Source organism: Salminus brasiliensis, chromosome 13 (assembly GCF_030463535.1).
Source record: "Salminus brasiliensis chromosome 13, fSalBra1.hap2, whole genome shotgun sequence".
Taxonomy (NCBI): domain Eukaryota; kingdom Metazoa; phylum Chordata; class Actinopteri; order Characiformes; family Bryconidae; genus Salminus; species Salminus brasiliensis.
In genome coordinates this window covers 12,789,780-12,806,423 of record NC_132890.1, presented here as the reverse complement: position 1 = coordinate 12,806,423, position 16,644 = coordinate 12,789,780, and the positions used below count along the sequence as shown (strand labels likewise).

General features: G+C 41.5%; 5 non-coding genes across 5 annotated transcripts; all 5 read left to right on the top strand.

Moving 5' to 3' along the window:
• The first annotated feature begins 395 nt into the window (after window positions 1–395).
• LOC140576429 (5S ribosomal RNA) lies at window positions 396–514 on the top strand. The gene has a single exon (XR_011981642.1). It is a non-coding gene; the product is annotated as a 5S ribosomal RNA (ribosomal RNA).
• Window positions 515–2,460: 1,946 nt separating this feature from the next.
• LOC140575895 (5S ribosomal RNA) lies at window positions 2,461–2,579 on the top strand. Its single transcript, XR_011981149.1, has one exon. It is a non-coding gene; the product is annotated as a 5S ribosomal RNA (ribosomal RNA).
• Window positions 2,580–6,697: 4,118 nt separating this feature from the next.
• Window positions 6,698–6,816, top strand: LOC140575963 (5S ribosomal RNA). Its single transcript, XR_011981213.1, has one exon. It is a non-coding gene; the product is annotated as a 5S ribosomal RNA (ribosomal RNA).
• Window positions 6,817–10,936: 4,120 nt separating this feature from the next.
• On the top strand, window positions 10,937–11,055 carry LOC140576173 (5S ribosomal RNA). The gene has a single exon (XR_011981401.1). It is a non-coding gene; the product is annotated as a 5S ribosomal RNA (ribosomal RNA).
• Window positions 11,056–15,177: 4,122 nt separating this feature from the next.
• LOC140575883 (5S ribosomal RNA) lies at window positions 15,178–15,296 on the top strand. The gene has a single exon (XR_011981138.1). It is a non-coding gene; the product is annotated as a 5S ribosomal RNA (ribosomal RNA).
• The last annotated feature ends 1,348 nt before the right edge of the window (window positions 15,297–16,644 follow it).

Genomic DNA, 16,644 nt, shown 5'->3' with positions numbered 1-16,644 from the left:
TATTTTTTTCTCATTTTGTCTCTCATAGTTGAGGTGTACCTATGATGTGAATTACAGGCCTCTCTTATCTTTTTAAGTGTGAGAACTTGTACAATTGGTGACTGACTAAATCCTCCCCCCCCCCCCACTGTATAGCTAGCTAATAACCCTAAGACTGCAGCTGTAAAGTACAATAGACGGATCCAGCGTTAGATGTTCAACGTAGTTGAACGTTTTCGTATAGCTTTCAGTATTTGAGATACCTCACGAACAACCACATGAAGCAATTCGGAGGCGCTGGTGATACACAGTCTATCTTTCACCGAATAAAGGGGGGAGGGGGGGTGTGTAGTGTGGAAGAGGCAGGCGTATTTTGCTGCATGCTTATAAATAGGCTAACTGGAAGCAGTGCTTTTGCTTATGGCCATACCACCCTGAGCACGCCCGATCTCGTCTGATCTCGGAAGCTAAGCAGGGTCGGGCCTGGTTAGTACTTGGATGGGAGACCGCCTGGGAATACCAGGTGCTGTAAGCTTTTCTCATCCTCAAGCACTCACATGCACATTCTTTCACTTGCTCTTCTTCCTTTTACTCCATCTTACTTTACGCTTTCACAAATATACAACACATTACACTTTTTATTTTTTACACATACCTCCTTGTATTACATTTCATACACTCTGTGGAGTCTTAGGAGTTGAAACTTTTCAGCGGAAAATTGCCGTTAAAGCCCACCTGCATGGCCTGCCATGGGATGGAAACCAATCACTTGTAGTTTGGCTTAATTATAGCCAAATTCTTACAAAACACTGAAAAATATCAAACCAGAACTCTGTAGAGGAAATGCTGTGGATAAAAGGAACCCAAGACTGTCAGTAGGGGTCAGTGTACGTTAGAGGACACTGACAACATGGGGGAAAGTCTGTTACAGCATGTCAACGCATAGCAAGACTACAACCAATCATAATGACAGCGCTTGGGTGGGCCGACCTTAATATTTGCTATTTAAAAAAAACACCTGCTAATTTAGATCACTTAATTAGGTCATATTAAAGCAACACATCACGGAAGGGAGTGATGTTATTTCACCGTTACACACAACCTCAGGTCGTGGGCCTTCATTCATGGGTTCTCGTTCTCGTTTCGGGGGCGGGGAGGGGAGCAAATCAAAAGTCCTTCACCACTTGTGAATTATTTTCTAGGAAGTGGAATGGCTGATTTCCAGTTGCATTGAGGTTTTTAAAATTCTCCTCCCAGATCTGCGTGCATCTACAACAGTTGTTCTTTTATCCTCCTGAAGCTTCACAGAGCTCTTTGAACTTGACATGGCGACACACACTTCCCTTAGTTAAATGGCTGGCCGGCCCACTCAGCCCGAGCCTGCTTCATCGGCATCCCTGCAACTCGCAACTCACCTGAGAGCGATGCTTCACCCGGCGTGCCAGCCTCTTGTTTTGTTTTCCCGGCTTCCATATTGGTAGGAAGTAGCCCCTGCATTTATCCCATAGTCATGTTGTAGCTTAGTATGTCAAATTTAAGGGTGTAAATAAAAGAAGCCAAGACTGTTGAGAAACATTTGGAATTTTAGAATTGACCCGTTTTACAACCGCATTTGACTGATGTGGGTTTTTTTTTTTGTTTTTGTTTTTTTTTTGCAGTTGAAGGAGAACACAAGCTTAATTATTAAACTGCGGCTAAGTAAATACAGCACCATATTCCGGGGCCTCTTTGAAATGAATTTTTCTTTCACTATTCATAAATATTTCAACAGGGTTCACTCCTAAAAATAAATGAGTTTATTGAAAAGATGGCGAGGAACGTCGAGATTAAAAGCCTGATAATACTTTTCATAATGCGATGGAGCAGCTTTTCTTGTGACCAGGAACACAAATCTTGTCCACATCAGCTCCAAATGAGATGTACAATTTCTCCATTTAGCGTTTTTTATTTTATTTATTTCCTCCCGGAAATGACGTTGGGTAAGGACTTTTATGTTGACAAGACCGAGTCTGCCGGCCGGTGTGAGCCTTTGCTGCTGCTGTAAAAGCAGAGTCGGTTTATTCCTGAAAGAGCAGTAAATGTCAGCTCCCTGACAAGTTGTTGTTTTTGTTTGTGAATGAGACTGAAAAAAATGTGTGATTCACTGTAGAACAGGTTGTTTGTGTTTTTGTGTTTTGTGAGATGAGAGAGATGGACCTGGTGGTGTTTAGATGCAAAGTATTTTTTGTAATGGCGGAGTAAGTTGTTGCTGAAAGTTAAAGTGTCGGGCAAAAGAGCAAGTTTATTTGTTTTTGCAAAAAGAGAAGGAGGACATGAGAGAGAGCAATGAAAAGTGTGATTGGTGTGAATGAGCTTGGTGGGATTGCTTTGGAAGTAAGAAAGGGGAGGGGGTGAGCGAGTGAGCGTGTCCCTTGTAGTGTGGAAGAGGCAGGCGTATTTTGCTGCATGCTTATAAATAGGCTAAGTGGAAGCAGTGCTTTCGCTTACGGCCATACCACCCTGAGCACGCCCGATCTCGTCTGATCTCGGAAGCTAAGCAGGGTCGGGCCTGGTTAGTACTTGGATGGGAGACCGCCTGGGAATACCAGGTGCTGTAAGCTTTTCTCATCCTCAAGCACTCACATGCACATTCTTTCACTTGCTCTTCTTCCTTTTACTCCATCTTACTTTACGCTTTCACAAATATACAACACATTACACTTTTTTTTTTACACATACCTCCTTGTATTACATTTCATACACTCTGTGGAGTCTTAGGAGTTGAAACTTTTCAGCGGAAAATTGCCGTTAAAGCCCACCTGCATGGCCTGCCATGGGATGGAAACCAATCACTTGTAGTTTGGCTTAATTATAACCAAATTTTACAAAACACTGAAAAATATCAAACCAGAACTCTGTGGAGGGAATGCTGTGGATAAAAGGAACCCAAGCCTGTCAGTAGGGGTCAGTGTACGTTTGAGGAAACTGACAACATGGGGGAAAGTCTGTTACAGGATGTCAACATATAGCAAGACTACAACCAATCATAATGACAGCGCTTGGGTGGGCCGACCCCAATATTTGCTATTTAAAAAAAAAAACACCTGCTAATTTAGATCACTTAATTAGGTCATATTAAAGCAACATATTACGAAAGGGAGTGAGCTGTGGGGAAATAACAGCACCGTTTCATCACAGTCGTTATGTTATTTCACTGTTACACACAACCTCAAGTCGTGGGCCTTCATTCATGGGTTCTCGTTCTGGTTTCGGGGGCGGGGAGGGGAGCAAATCAAAAGTCCTTCACCACTTGTGAATTATTTTCTAGGAAGTGGAATGGCTGATTTCCAGTTGCATTGAGGTTTTTAAAATTCTCCTCCCAGATCTGCGTGCATCTACAACAGTTGTTCTTTTATCCCCCTAAAGCATCACAGAGCTCTTTGAACTTGACATGGCGACACACACTTCCCTTAGTTAAATGGCTGGCCGGCCCACTCAGCCCGAGCCTGCTTCATCGGCATCCCTGCAACTCGCAACTCACCTGAGAGCGATGCTTCACCCGGCGTGCCAGCCTCTTGTTTTGTTTTCCCGGCTTCCATATTGGTAGGAAGTAGCCCCTGCATTTATCCCATAGTCATGTTGTAGCTTAGTATGTCAAATTTAAGGGTGTAAATAAAAGAAGCCAAGACTGTTGAGAAACATTTGGAATTTTAGAATTGACCTGTTTTACAACCGCATTTGAATGATGTGGGGTTTTTTTTTTGTTTTTGTTTTTTTTTTTTGCAGTTGAAGGAGAACACAAGCTTAATTATTAAACTGCGGCAAAGTAAATACAGCACCATATTCCGACGTTGGGTAAGGCCTTTTATGTTGACAAGACCGAGTCTGCCGGCCGGTGTGAGCCTTTGCTGCTGTGTCGGTTTACTCCTGAAAGAGCAGTAAATGGAAGCTCCCTGTGCTTCAGAATGAAAAAGCACCTGTTACTCCCAATATTCAATAATCATTTATCAAGAGTAAAAAAAATGTAAACTGTAATGAATGTGGACAAGAACAGCTTCTTTTCCACACTAAAAAAAGGACTGAAATATAAAATAAAATGCGAAATTAAATAATCTTTTAAAAACGTCTGTATAGAAATAGATACATCTTAATTATTGTCAATTGTATTTGTCACAAAAAGTGGCATTTGCATTTATTTGTGTTACTTGTGTAGTCTATAAAATATGTAAAATGTTCATGCTATCAAATGTAAAATAAGAAAATGAAGTTACTTATCACACCTAGTATGAATTAATTTAACCCTCAGTATATTGTATGGATACAACACTGACGTTATACTGAAGCTTTTCTGTTCTATGTGTTAGCAGGAAAAATAACTGAGCTTTACTTATTAAGAGTGGAAAATGATCCATCGGTTGTCTTCACTTTTCCCTATTCTCCCCAGCGAGAAGCCGAAACTAACTGATAAGTGCCTGATGTACTGAAGAGGCCTCCAGACCTCTATGAGGTTATATGTTTGCTGGGATAAACTCCATGATACACATTCTACTCATAACAAATTCGCTTAGTCTCTTTTGGGAAAACAGGCAGTGACGGAGAGTATGACATTTTCAGGGTGAAATAGATACACTACATAAATATCTTCCAATAATTACATTAAAAGTTACTTACACATATGCGTCGGACATTTACATAAATATTATTGCAATCGATGAAACCGACGCTTAAATTCGTAAAATCCACAAATATGGCACACATAAACATAACTAACCATTCTCATTTAAATTAACTTCACAGAGATTAAAAAAAAAAAAAAGTCTTACACAGAAGTTGTAGTTTCTGGAAACTCCAAGATGAGCTACTGAAACCATCTGAAGATGCGCTTTAACTAAAGAAACTCGCCGGTTTTATAAAGGACATGTTTTATGTAACTGAGTTTTATCTGCTCGTTTTACTTATGTCACTATTGCTGAACACGGGCGGACACGAAAAAACACTAGGAGGAATGTCGATATGTTCACAACTACAGCCATCATCGTTGAGTTAGCCTGCAGCAGACTGCAGCTGCTAACAGCAGGACAGCCATGCGTTGTGCAAGAATACAAAGCTACAACGACAGTCTGTGTACCTTTAGCTTTGTAATGGGAAACAGACTACACAAGCAGACGTGTAGACCTGTGACAAACTGAACTATCCCGAATACCGTTCAGACCTGCTTTAGTCAACCAGTATTTAGTCAGTCACTAATTGTGCAAGTTCTCCCACTTAAAAAAATGAGAGAGGCCTGTAATTCACATCATAGGTAGACCTCAACTATGAGAGACAAAATGAGGGAAAAAATCTGAAAATCACATTGTCTGATTTTTAAAGAATTTATTTGCAAATAATGGTGGAAAATAAGTATTTGGTCACCTACAAACAAGCAAGATTTCTGGCTGTCACAGGCCTGTAACTTCTTTAAGAGGCTTCTCTGTCCTCCACTCATTACCTGTATTAATGGCACCTGTTTGAACTCGTTAACAGTAGAAAAGACAACTGCCCACAACCTCAAACAGTCACACTCCAAACCCCACTATGGTGAAGACCAAAGAGCTGTCGAAGGACACCAGAAACAAAATTGTAGACCTGCACCAGGCTGGGAAGACTGAATCTGCAATAGGCAAGCAGCTTGGTGTGAAGAAATCTACTGTGGGAGCAATAATCAGAAAATGGGAGACCTACAAGACCACTGCTAATGTGTTTGGTACAAACACAACTCGTGAATGCTGAGTTGCATCCAAAGAACACCCTACCAACTGTGAAGCATGGGGGTGGCAACATCATGCTTTGGGGCTGTTTCTCTGCAAAGGGACTAGGACGACTGGTCCATGTACATGAAAGAATGAATGGGGCCATGTGTTGTGAGATTTTGAGTGCAAACCTCCTTCCATCAGCAAGGGCATTGAAGATGAAACGTGGCTGGGTCTTTCAGCATGATAATGATCCCAAGCACACTGCCAGGGCAACAAAGGAGTGGCTTCGTAAGAAGCATTTCAAGGCCTAGCCAGTCTCCAGATCTCAACCCCATAGAAAACCTTTGGAGGGAGTTGAAAGTCCGCGTTGCCCACCGACAGCCCCACAATATCACTGCTCTAGAGGAGATCTGCATGGAGGAATGGGCCAACATACCAGCAACGGTGTATGCCTACCTTGTGAAGACTTACAGAAAACGTTTGACCTCTGCCATTGCCAACAAAGGATATATAACAAAGTATTGAGATGAACTTTTGTTATTGATCAAATACTTATTTCCCACCATTATTTGCAAATAAATTCTTTAAAAATGAGACAATGTGATTTTCTGATTTTATTTTTTTCTCATTTTGTCTCTCATAGTTGAGGTGTACCTATGATGTGAATTACAGGCCTCTCTTATCTTTTTAAGTGTGAGAACTTGCACAACTGGTGACTGACGAAATCCTTTTTTCCCCCACTGTATAGCTAGCTAATAACCCTAAGACTGCAGCTGTAAAGTACAATAGACGGATCCAGCGTTAGATGTTCAACGTAGTTGAACGTTTTCGTATAGCTTTCAGTATTTGAGATACCTCACGAACAACCACATGAAGCAATTCGGAGCAGCTGGTGATACACAGTCTACTTTCACCGAATAAAGGGGGGAGGGGGGGTGTGTAGTGTGGAAGAGGCAGGCGTATTTTGCTGCATGCTTATAAATAGGCTAACTGGAAGCAGTGCTTTCGTTTACGGCCATACCACCCTGAGCACGCCCGATCTCGTCTGATCTCGGAAGCTAAGCTGGGTCGGGCTTGGTTAGTACTTGGATGGGAGACCGCCTGGGAATACCAGATGCTGTAAGCTTTTCTCATCCTCAAGCACTCACATGCACATTCTTTCACTTGCTCTTCTTCCTTTTACTCCATCTTACTTTATGCTTTCACAAATATACAACACATTACACTTTTTTTTTTACACATATCTCCTTGTATTACATTTCATACACTCTGTGGAGTCTTAGGAGTTGAAACTTTTCAGCGGAAAATTGCCGTTAAAGCCCACCTGCATGGCCTGCCATGGGATGGAAACCAATCACTTGTAGTTTGGCTTAATTATAGCCAAATTCTTACAAAACACTGAAAAATATCAAACCAGAACTCTGTGGAGGGAATGCTGTGGATAAAAGGAACCCAAGCCTGTCAGTAGGGGTCAGTGTACGTTTGAGGAAACTGACAACATGGGGGAAAGTCTGTTACAGCATGTCAACGCATAGCAAGACTACAACCAATCATAATGACAGCGCTTGGGTGGGCCGACCTCAATATTTGCTATTTAAAAAAAACACCTGCTAATTTAGATCATAATTAGGTCATATTAAAGCAACACATCACGAAAGGGAGTAAGCTGCGGGGAAATAACAGCACCGTTTCATCACAGTCGTGATGTTATTTCACCGTTACACACAACCTCAGGTCGTGGGCCTTCATTCATGGGTTCCCGTTCTCGTTTCGGGGGCGGGGAGGGGAGCAAATCAAAAGTCCTTCACCACTTGTGAATTATTTTCTAGGAAGTGGAATGGCTGATTTCCAGTTGCATTGAGGTTTTTAAAATTCTCCTCCCAGATCTGCGTGCATCTACAACAGTTGTTCTTTTATCCCCCTGAAGCTTCACAGAGCTCTTTGAACTTGACATGGCGACACACACTTCCCTTAGTTAAATGGCTGGCCGGCCCACTCAGCCCGAGCCTGCTTCATCGGCATCCCTGCAACTCGCAACTCACCTGAGAGCGATGCTTCACCCGGCGTGCCAGCCTCTTGTTTTGTTTTCCCGGCTTCCATATTGGTAGGAAGTAGCCCCTGCATTTATCCCATAGTCATGTTGTAGCTTAGTATGTCAAATTTAAGGGTGTAAATAAAAGAAGCCAAGACTGTTGAGAAACATTTGGAATTTTAGAATTGACCTGTTTTACAACCGCATTTGACTGATGTGGGGTTTTTTTTTGTTTTTGTTTTTTTTTTGCAGTTGAAGGAGAACACAAGCTTAATTATTAAACTGCGGCAAAGTAAATACAGCACCATATTCCGACGTTGGGTAAGGCCTTTTATGTTGACAAGACCGAGTCTGCCGGCCGGTGTGAGCCTTTGCTGCTGTGTCGGTTTACTCCTGAAAGAGCAGTAAATGGAAGCTCCCTGTGCTTCAGAATGAAAAAGCACCTGTTACTCCCAATATTCAATAATCATTTATCAAGAGTAAAAAAAATGTAAACTGTAATGAATGTGGACAAGAACAGCTTCTTTTCCACACTAAAAAAAGGACTATGAAATATCAAATAAAATGCGAAATTAAATAATCTTTTAAAAACGTCTGTATAGAAATAGATACATCTTAATTATTGTCAATTGTATTTGTCACAAAAAGTGGCATTTGCATTTATTTGTGTTACTTGTGTAGTCTATAAAATATGTAAAATGTTCATGCTATCAAATGTAAAATAAGAAAATGAAGTTACTTATCACACCTAGTATGAATTAATTTAACCCTCAGTATATTGTATGGATACAACACTGACGTTATACTGAAGCTTTTCTGTTCTATGTGTTAGCAGGAGAAATAACTGAGCTTTACTTATTAAGAGTGGAAAATGATCCATCGGTTGTCTTCACTTTTCCCTATTCTCCCCAGCGAGAAGCCGAAACTAACTGATAAGTGCCTGATGTACTGAAGAGGCCTCCAGACCTCTATGAGGTTATATGTTTGCTGGGATAAACTCCATGATACACATTCTACTCATAACAAATTCGCTTAGTCTCTTTTGGGAAAACAGGCAGTGACGGAGAGTATGACATTTTCAGGGTGAAATAGATACACTACATAAATATCTTCCAATAATTACATTAAAAGTTACTTACACATATGCGTCGGACATTTACATAAATATTATTGCAATCGATGAAACCGACGCTTACATTCGTAAAATCCACAAATATGGCACACATAAACATAACTAACCATTCTCATTTAAATTAACTTCACAGAGATTAAAAAAAAAAAAAGTCTTACACAGAAGTTGTAGTTTCCGGAAACTACAAGATGAGCTACTGAAAAGAAACCATCTGAAGATGCGCTTTAACTAAAGAAACTCGCCGGTTTTATAAAGGACATGTTTTATGTAACTGTGTTTTATCTGCTCGTTTTACTTAAGTCACTATTGCTGAACACGGGCGGACACGAAAAAACACTAGGAGGAATGTCGATATGTTCACAACTACAGCCATCATCGTTGAGTTAGCCTGCAGCAGACTGCAGCTGCTAACAGCAGGACAGCCATGCGTTGTGCAAGAATACAAAGCTACAACGACAGTCTGTATACCTTTAGCTTTGTAATGGGAAACAGACTGCACAAGCAGACGTGTAGACCTGTGACAAACTGAACTATCCCGAATACCATTCAGACCTGCTTTAGTCAACCAGTATTTAGTCAGTCACTAATTGTGCAAGTTCTCCCACTTAAAAAAAATGAGAGAGGCCTGTAATTCACATCATAGGTAGACCTCAACTATGAGAGACAAAATGAGGGAAAAAATCTGAAAATCACATTGTCTGATTTTTAAAGAATTTATTTGCAAATAATGGTGGAAAATAAGTATTTGGTCACCTACAAACAAGCAAGATTTCTGGCTGTCACAGGCCTGTAACTTCTTCTTTAAGAGGCTTCTCTGTCCTCCACTCATTACCTGTATTAATGGCACCTGTTTGAACTCGTTAACAGTAGAAAAGACAACTGCCCACAACCTCAAACAGTCACACTCCAAACCCCACTATGGTGAAGACCAAAGAGCTGTCGAAGGACACCAGAAACAAAATTGTAGACCTGCACCAGGCTGGGAAGACTGAATCTGCAATAGGCAAGCAGCTTGGTGTGAAGAAATCTACTGTGGGAGCAATAATCAGAAAATGGGAGACCTACAAGACCACTGCTAATGTGTTTGGTACAAACACAACTCGTGAATGCTGAGTTGCATCCAAAGAACACCCTACCAACTGTGAAGCATGGGGGTGGCAACATCATGCTTTGGGGCTGTTTCTCTGCAAAGGGACTAGGACGACTGGTCCATGTACATGAAAGAATGAATGGGGCCATGTGTTGTGAGATTTTGAGTGCAAACCTCCTTCCATCAGCAAGGGCATTGAAGATGAAACGTGGCTGGGTCTTTCAGCATGATAATGATCCCAAGCACACTGCCAGGGCAACAAAGGAGTGGCTTCGTAAGAAGCATTTCAAGGCCTAGCCAGTCTCCAGATCTCAACCCCATAGAAAACCTTTGGAGGGATTGAAAGTCCACGTTGCCCACCGACAGCCCCACAATATAACTGCTCTAGAGGAGATCTGCATGGAGGAATGGGCCAACATACCAGCAACGGTGTATGCCTACCTTGTGAAGACTTACAGAAAACGTTTGACCTCTGCCATTGCCAACAAAGGATATATAACAAAGTATTGAGATGAACTTTTGTTATTGATCAAATACTTATTTCCCACCATTATTTGCAAATAAATTCTTTAAAAATGAGACAATGTGATTTTCTGATTTAATTTTTTTCTCATTTTGTCTCTCATAGTTGAGGTGTACCTATGATGTGAATTACAGGCCTCTCTTATCTTTTTAAGTGTGAGAACTTGCACAACTGGTGACTGACGAAATCCTTTTTTCCCCCACTGTATAGCTAGCTAATAACCCTAAGACTGCAGCTGTAAAGTACAATAGACGGATCCAGCGTTAGATGTTCAACGTAGTTGAACGTTTTCGTATAGCTTTCAGTATTTGAGATACCTCACGAACAACCACATGAAGCAATTCGGAGCAGCTGGTGATACACAGTCTACTTTCACCGAATAAAGGGGGGAGGGGGGGTGTGTAGTGTGGAAGAGGCAGGCGTATTTTGCTGCATGCTTATAAATAGGCTAAGTGGAAGCAGTGCTTTCGCTTACGGCCATACCACCCTGAGTACGCCCGATCTCGTCTGATCTCGGAAGCTAAGCAGGGTCGGGCCTGGTTAGTACTTGGATGGGAGACCGCCTGGGAATACCAGGTGCTGTAAGCTTTTCTCATCCTCAAGCACTCACATGCACATTCTTTCACTTGCTCTTCTTCCTTTTACTCCATCTTACTTTATGCTTTCACAAATATACAACACATTACACTTTTTTTTTTACCCATACCTCCTTGTATTACATTTCATACACTCTGTGGAGTCTTAGGAGTTGAAACTTTTCAGCGGAACATTGCCGTTAAAGCCCACCTGCATGGCCTGCCATGGGATGGAAACCAATCACTTGTAGTTTGGCTTAATTATAGCCAAATTCTTACAAAACACTGAAAAATATCAAACCAGAACTCTGTGGAGGGAATGCTGTGGATAAAAGGAACCCAAGCCTGTCAGTAGGGGTCAGTGTACGTTTGAGGAAACTGACAACATGGGGGAAAGTCTGTTACAGCATGTCAACGCATAGCAAGACTACAACCAATCATAATGACAGCGCTTGGGTGGGCCGACCTCAATATTTGCTATTTAAAAAAAACACCTGCTAATTTAGATCATAATTAGGTCATATTAAAGCAACACATCACGAAAGGGAGTAAGCTGCGGGGAAATAACAGCACCGTTTCATCACAGTCGTGATGTTATTTCACCGTTACACACAACCTCAGGTCGTGGGCCTTCATTCATGGGTTCCCGTTCTCGTTTCGGGGGCGGGGAGGGGAGCAAATCAAAAGTCCTTCACCACTTGTGAATTATTTTCTAGGAAGTGGAATGGCTGATTTCCAGTTGCATTGAGGTTTTTAAAATTCTCCTCCCAGATCTGCGTGCATCTACAACAGTTGTTCTTTTATCCCCCTGAAGCTTCACAGAGCTCTTTGAACTTGACATGGCGACACACACTTCCCTTAGTTAAATGGCTGGCCGGCCCACTCAGCCCGAGCCTGCTTCATCGGCATCCCTGCAACTCGCAACTCACCTGAGAGCGATGCTTCACCCGGCGTGCCAGCCTCTTGTTTTGTTTTCCCGGCTTCCATATTGGTAGGAAGTAGCCCCTGCATTTATCCCATAGTCATGTTGTAGCTTAGTATGTCAAATTTAAGGGTGTAAATAAAAGAAGCCAAGACTGTTGAGAAACATTTGGAATTTTAGAATTGACCTGTTTTACAACCGCATTTGACTGATGTGGGGTTTTTTTTTGTTTTTGTTTTTTTTTTGCAGTTGAAGGAGAACACAAGCTTAATTATTAAACTGCGGCAAAGTAAATACAGCACCATATTCCGACGTTGGGTAAGGCCTTTTATGTTGACAAGACCGAGTCTGCCGGCCGGTGTGAGCCTTTGCTGCTGTGTCGGTTTACTCCTGAAAGAGCAGTAAATGGAAGCTCCCTGTGCTTCAGAATGAAAAAGCACCTGTTACTCCCAATATTCAATAATCATTTATCAAGAGTAAAAAAAATGTAAACTGTAATGAATGTGGACAAGAACAGCTTCTTTTCCACACTAAAAAAAGGACTATGAAATATAAAATAAAATGCGAAATTAAATAATCTTTTAAAAACGTCTGTATAGAAATAGATACATCTTAATTATTGTCAATTGTATTTGTCACAAAAAGTGGCATTTGCATTTATTTGTGTTACTTGTGTAGTCTATAAAATATGTAAAATGTTCATGCTATCAAATGTAAAATAAGAAAATGAAGTTACTTATCACACCTAGTATGAATTAATTTAACCCTCAGTATATTGTATGGATACAACACTGACGTTATACTGAAGCTTTTCTGTTCTATGTGTTAGCAGGAGAAATAACTGAGCTTTACTTATTAAGAGTGGAAAATGATCCATCGGTTGTCTTCACTTTTCCCTATTCTCCCCAGCGAGAAGCCGAAACTAACTGATAAGTGCCTGATGTACTGAAGAGGCCTCCAGACCTCTATGAGGTTATGTGTTTGCTGGGATAAACTCCATGATACACATTCTACTTATAACAAATTCGCTTGTTCTCTATTGGGAAAACAGGCAGTGACGGAGAGTATGACATTTTCAGGGTGAAATAGATACACTACATAAATATCTTCCAATAATTACATTAAAAGTTACTTACACATATGCGTCGGACATTTACATAAATATTATTGCAATCGATGAAACCGACGCTTACATTCGTAAAATCCACAAATATGGCACACATAAACATAACTAACCATTCTCATTTAAATTAACTTCACAGAGATTAAAAAAAAAAAAAAGTCTTACACAGAAGTTGTAGTTTCCGGAAACTACAAGATGAGCTACTGAAAAGAAACCATCTGAAGATGCGCTTTAACTAAAGAAACTCGCCGGTTTTATAAAGGACATGTTTTATGTAACTGTGTTTTATCTGCTCGTTTTACTTAAGTCACTATTGCTGAACACGGGCGGACACGAAAAAACACTAGGAGGAATGTCGATATGTTCACAACTACAGCCATCATCGTTGAGTTAGCCTGCAGCAGACTGCAGCTGCTAACAGCAGGACAGCCATGCGTTGTGCAAGAATACAAAGCTACAACGACAGTCTGTATACCTTTAGCTTTGTAATGGGAAACAGACTGCACAAGCAGACGTGTAGACCTGTGACAAACTGAACTATCCCGAATACCGTTCAGACCTGCTTTAGTCAACCAGTATTTAGTCAGTCACTAATTGTGCAAGTTCTCCCACTTAAAAAAAATGAGAGAGGCCTGTAATTCACATCATAGGTAGACCTCAACTATGAGAGACAAAATGAGGGAAAAAATCTGAAAATCACATTGTCTGATTTTTAAAGAATTTATTTGCAAATAATGGTGGAAAATAAGTATTTGGTCACCTACAAACAAGCAAGATTTCTGGCTGTCACAGGCCTGTAACTTCTTCTTTAAGAGGCTTCTCTGTCCTCCACTCATTACCTGTATTAATGGCACCTGTTTGAACTCGTTAACAGTAGAAAAGACAACTGCCCACAACCTCAAACAGTCACACTCCAAACCCCACTATGGTGAAGACCAAAGAGCTGTCGAAGGACACCAGAAACAAAATTGTAGACCTGCACCAGGCTGGGAAGACTGAATCTGCAATAGGCAAGCAGCTTGGTGTGAAGAAATCTACTGTGGGAGCAATAATCAGAAAATGGGAGACCTACAAGACCACTGCTAATGTGTTTGGTACAAACACAACTCGTGAATGCTGAGTTGCATCCAAAGAACACCCTACCAACTGTGAAGCATGGGGGTGGCAACATCATGCTTTGGGGCTGTTTCTCTGCAAAGGGACTAGGACGACTGGTCCATGTACATGAAAGAATGAATGGGGCCATGTGTTGTGAGATTTTGAGTGCAAACCTCCTTCCATCAGCAAGGGCATTGAAGATGAAACGTGGCTGGGTCTTTCAGCATGATAATGATCCCAAGCACACTGCCAGGGCAACAAAGGAGTGGCTTCGTAAGAAGCATTTCAAGGCCTAGCCAGTCTCCAGATCTCAACCCCATAGAAAACCTTTGGAGGGAGTTGAAAGTCCACGTTGCCCACCGACAGCCCCACAATATCACTGCTCTAGAGGAGATCTGCATGGAGGAATGGGCCAACATACCAGCAACGGTGTATGCCTACCTTGTGAAGACTTACAGAAAACGTTTGACCTCTGCCATTGCCAACAAAGGATATATAACAAAGTATTGAGATGAACTTTTGTTATTGATCAAATACTTATTTCCCACCATTATTTGCAAATAAATTCTTTAAAAATGAGACAATGTGATTTTCTGATTTAATTTTTTTCTCATTTTGTCTCTCATAGTTGAGGTGTACCTATGATGTGAATTACAGGCCTCTCTTATCTTTTTAAGTGTGAGAACTTGCACAACTGGTGACTGACGAAATCCTTTTTTCCCCCACTGTATAGCTAGCTAATAACCCTAAGACTGCAGCTGTAAAGTACAATAGACGGATCCAGCGTTAGATGTTCAACGTAGTTGAACGTTTTCGTATAGCTTTCAGTATTTGAGATACCTCACGAACAACCACATGAAGCAATTCGGAGCAGCTGGTGATACACAGTCTACTTTCACCGAATAAAGGGGGGAGGGGGGGTGTGTAGTGTGGAAGAGGCAGGCGTATTTTGCTGCATGCTTATAAATAGGCTAAGTGGAAGCAGTGCTTTCGCTTACGGCCATACCACCCTGAGCACGCCCGATCTCGTCTGATCTCGGAAGCTAAGCAGGGTCGGGCCTGGTTAGTACTTGGATGGGAGACCGCCTGGGAATACCAGGTGCTGTAAGCTTTTCTCATCCTCAAGCACTCACATGCACATTCTTTCACTTGCTCTTCTTCCTTTTACTCCATCTTACTTTATGCTTTCACAAATATACAACACATTACACTTTTTTTTTTACCCATACCTCCTTGTATTACATTTCATACACTCTGTGGAGTCTTAGGAGTTGAAACTTTTCAGCGGAAAATTGCCGTTAAAGCCCACCTGCATGGCCTGCCATGGGATGGAAACCAATCACTTGTAGTTTGGCTTAATTATAGCCAAATTCTTACAAAACACTGAAAAATATCAAACCAGAACTCTGTGGAGGGAATGCTGTGGATAAAAGGAACCCAAGCCTGTCAGTAGGGGTCAGTGTACGTTTGAGGAAACTGACAACATGGGGGAAAGTCTGTTACAGCATGTCAACGCATAGCAAGACTACAACCAATCATAATGACAGCGCTTGGGTGGGCCGACCTCAATATTTGCTATTTAAAAAAAACACCTGCTAATTTAGATCATAATTAGGTCATATTAAAGCAACACATCACGAAAGGGAGTAAGCTGTGGGGAAATAACAGCACCGTTTCATCACAGTCGTGATGTTATTTCACCGTTACACACAACCTCAGGTCGTGGGCCTTCATTCATGGGTTCCCGTTCTCGTTTCGGGGGCGGGGAGGGGAGCAAATCAAAAGTCCTTCACCACTTGTGAATTATTTTCTAGGAAGTGGAATGGCTGATTTCCAGTTGCATTGAGGTTTTTAAAATTCTCCTCCCAGATCTGCGTGCATCTACAACAGTTGTTCTTTTATCCCCCTGAAGCTTCACAGAGCTCTTTGAACTTGACATGGCGACACACACTTCCCTTAGTTAAATGGCTGGCTGGCCCACTCAGCCCGAGCCTGCTTCATCGGCATCCCTGCAACTCGCAACTCACCTGAGAGCGATGCTTCACCCGGCGTGCCAGCCTCTTGTTTTGTTTTCCCGGCTTCCATATTGGTAGGAAGTAGCCCCTGCATTTATCCCATAGTCATGTTGTAGCTTAGTATGTCAAATTTAAGGGTGTAAATAAAAGAAGCCAAGACTGTTGAGAAACATTTGGAATTTTAGAATTGACCTGTTTTACAACCGCATTTGACTGATGTGGGGTTTTTTTTTGTTTTTGTTTTTTTTTTGCAGTTGAAGGAGAACACAAGCTTAATTATTAAACTGCGGCAAAGTAAATACAGCACCATATTCCGACGTTGGGTAAGGCCTTTTATGTTGACAAGACCGAGTCTGCCGGCCGGTGTGAGCCTTTGCTGCTGTGTCGGTTTACTCCTGAAAGAGCAGTAAATGGAAGCTCCCTGTGCTTCAGAATGAAAAAGCA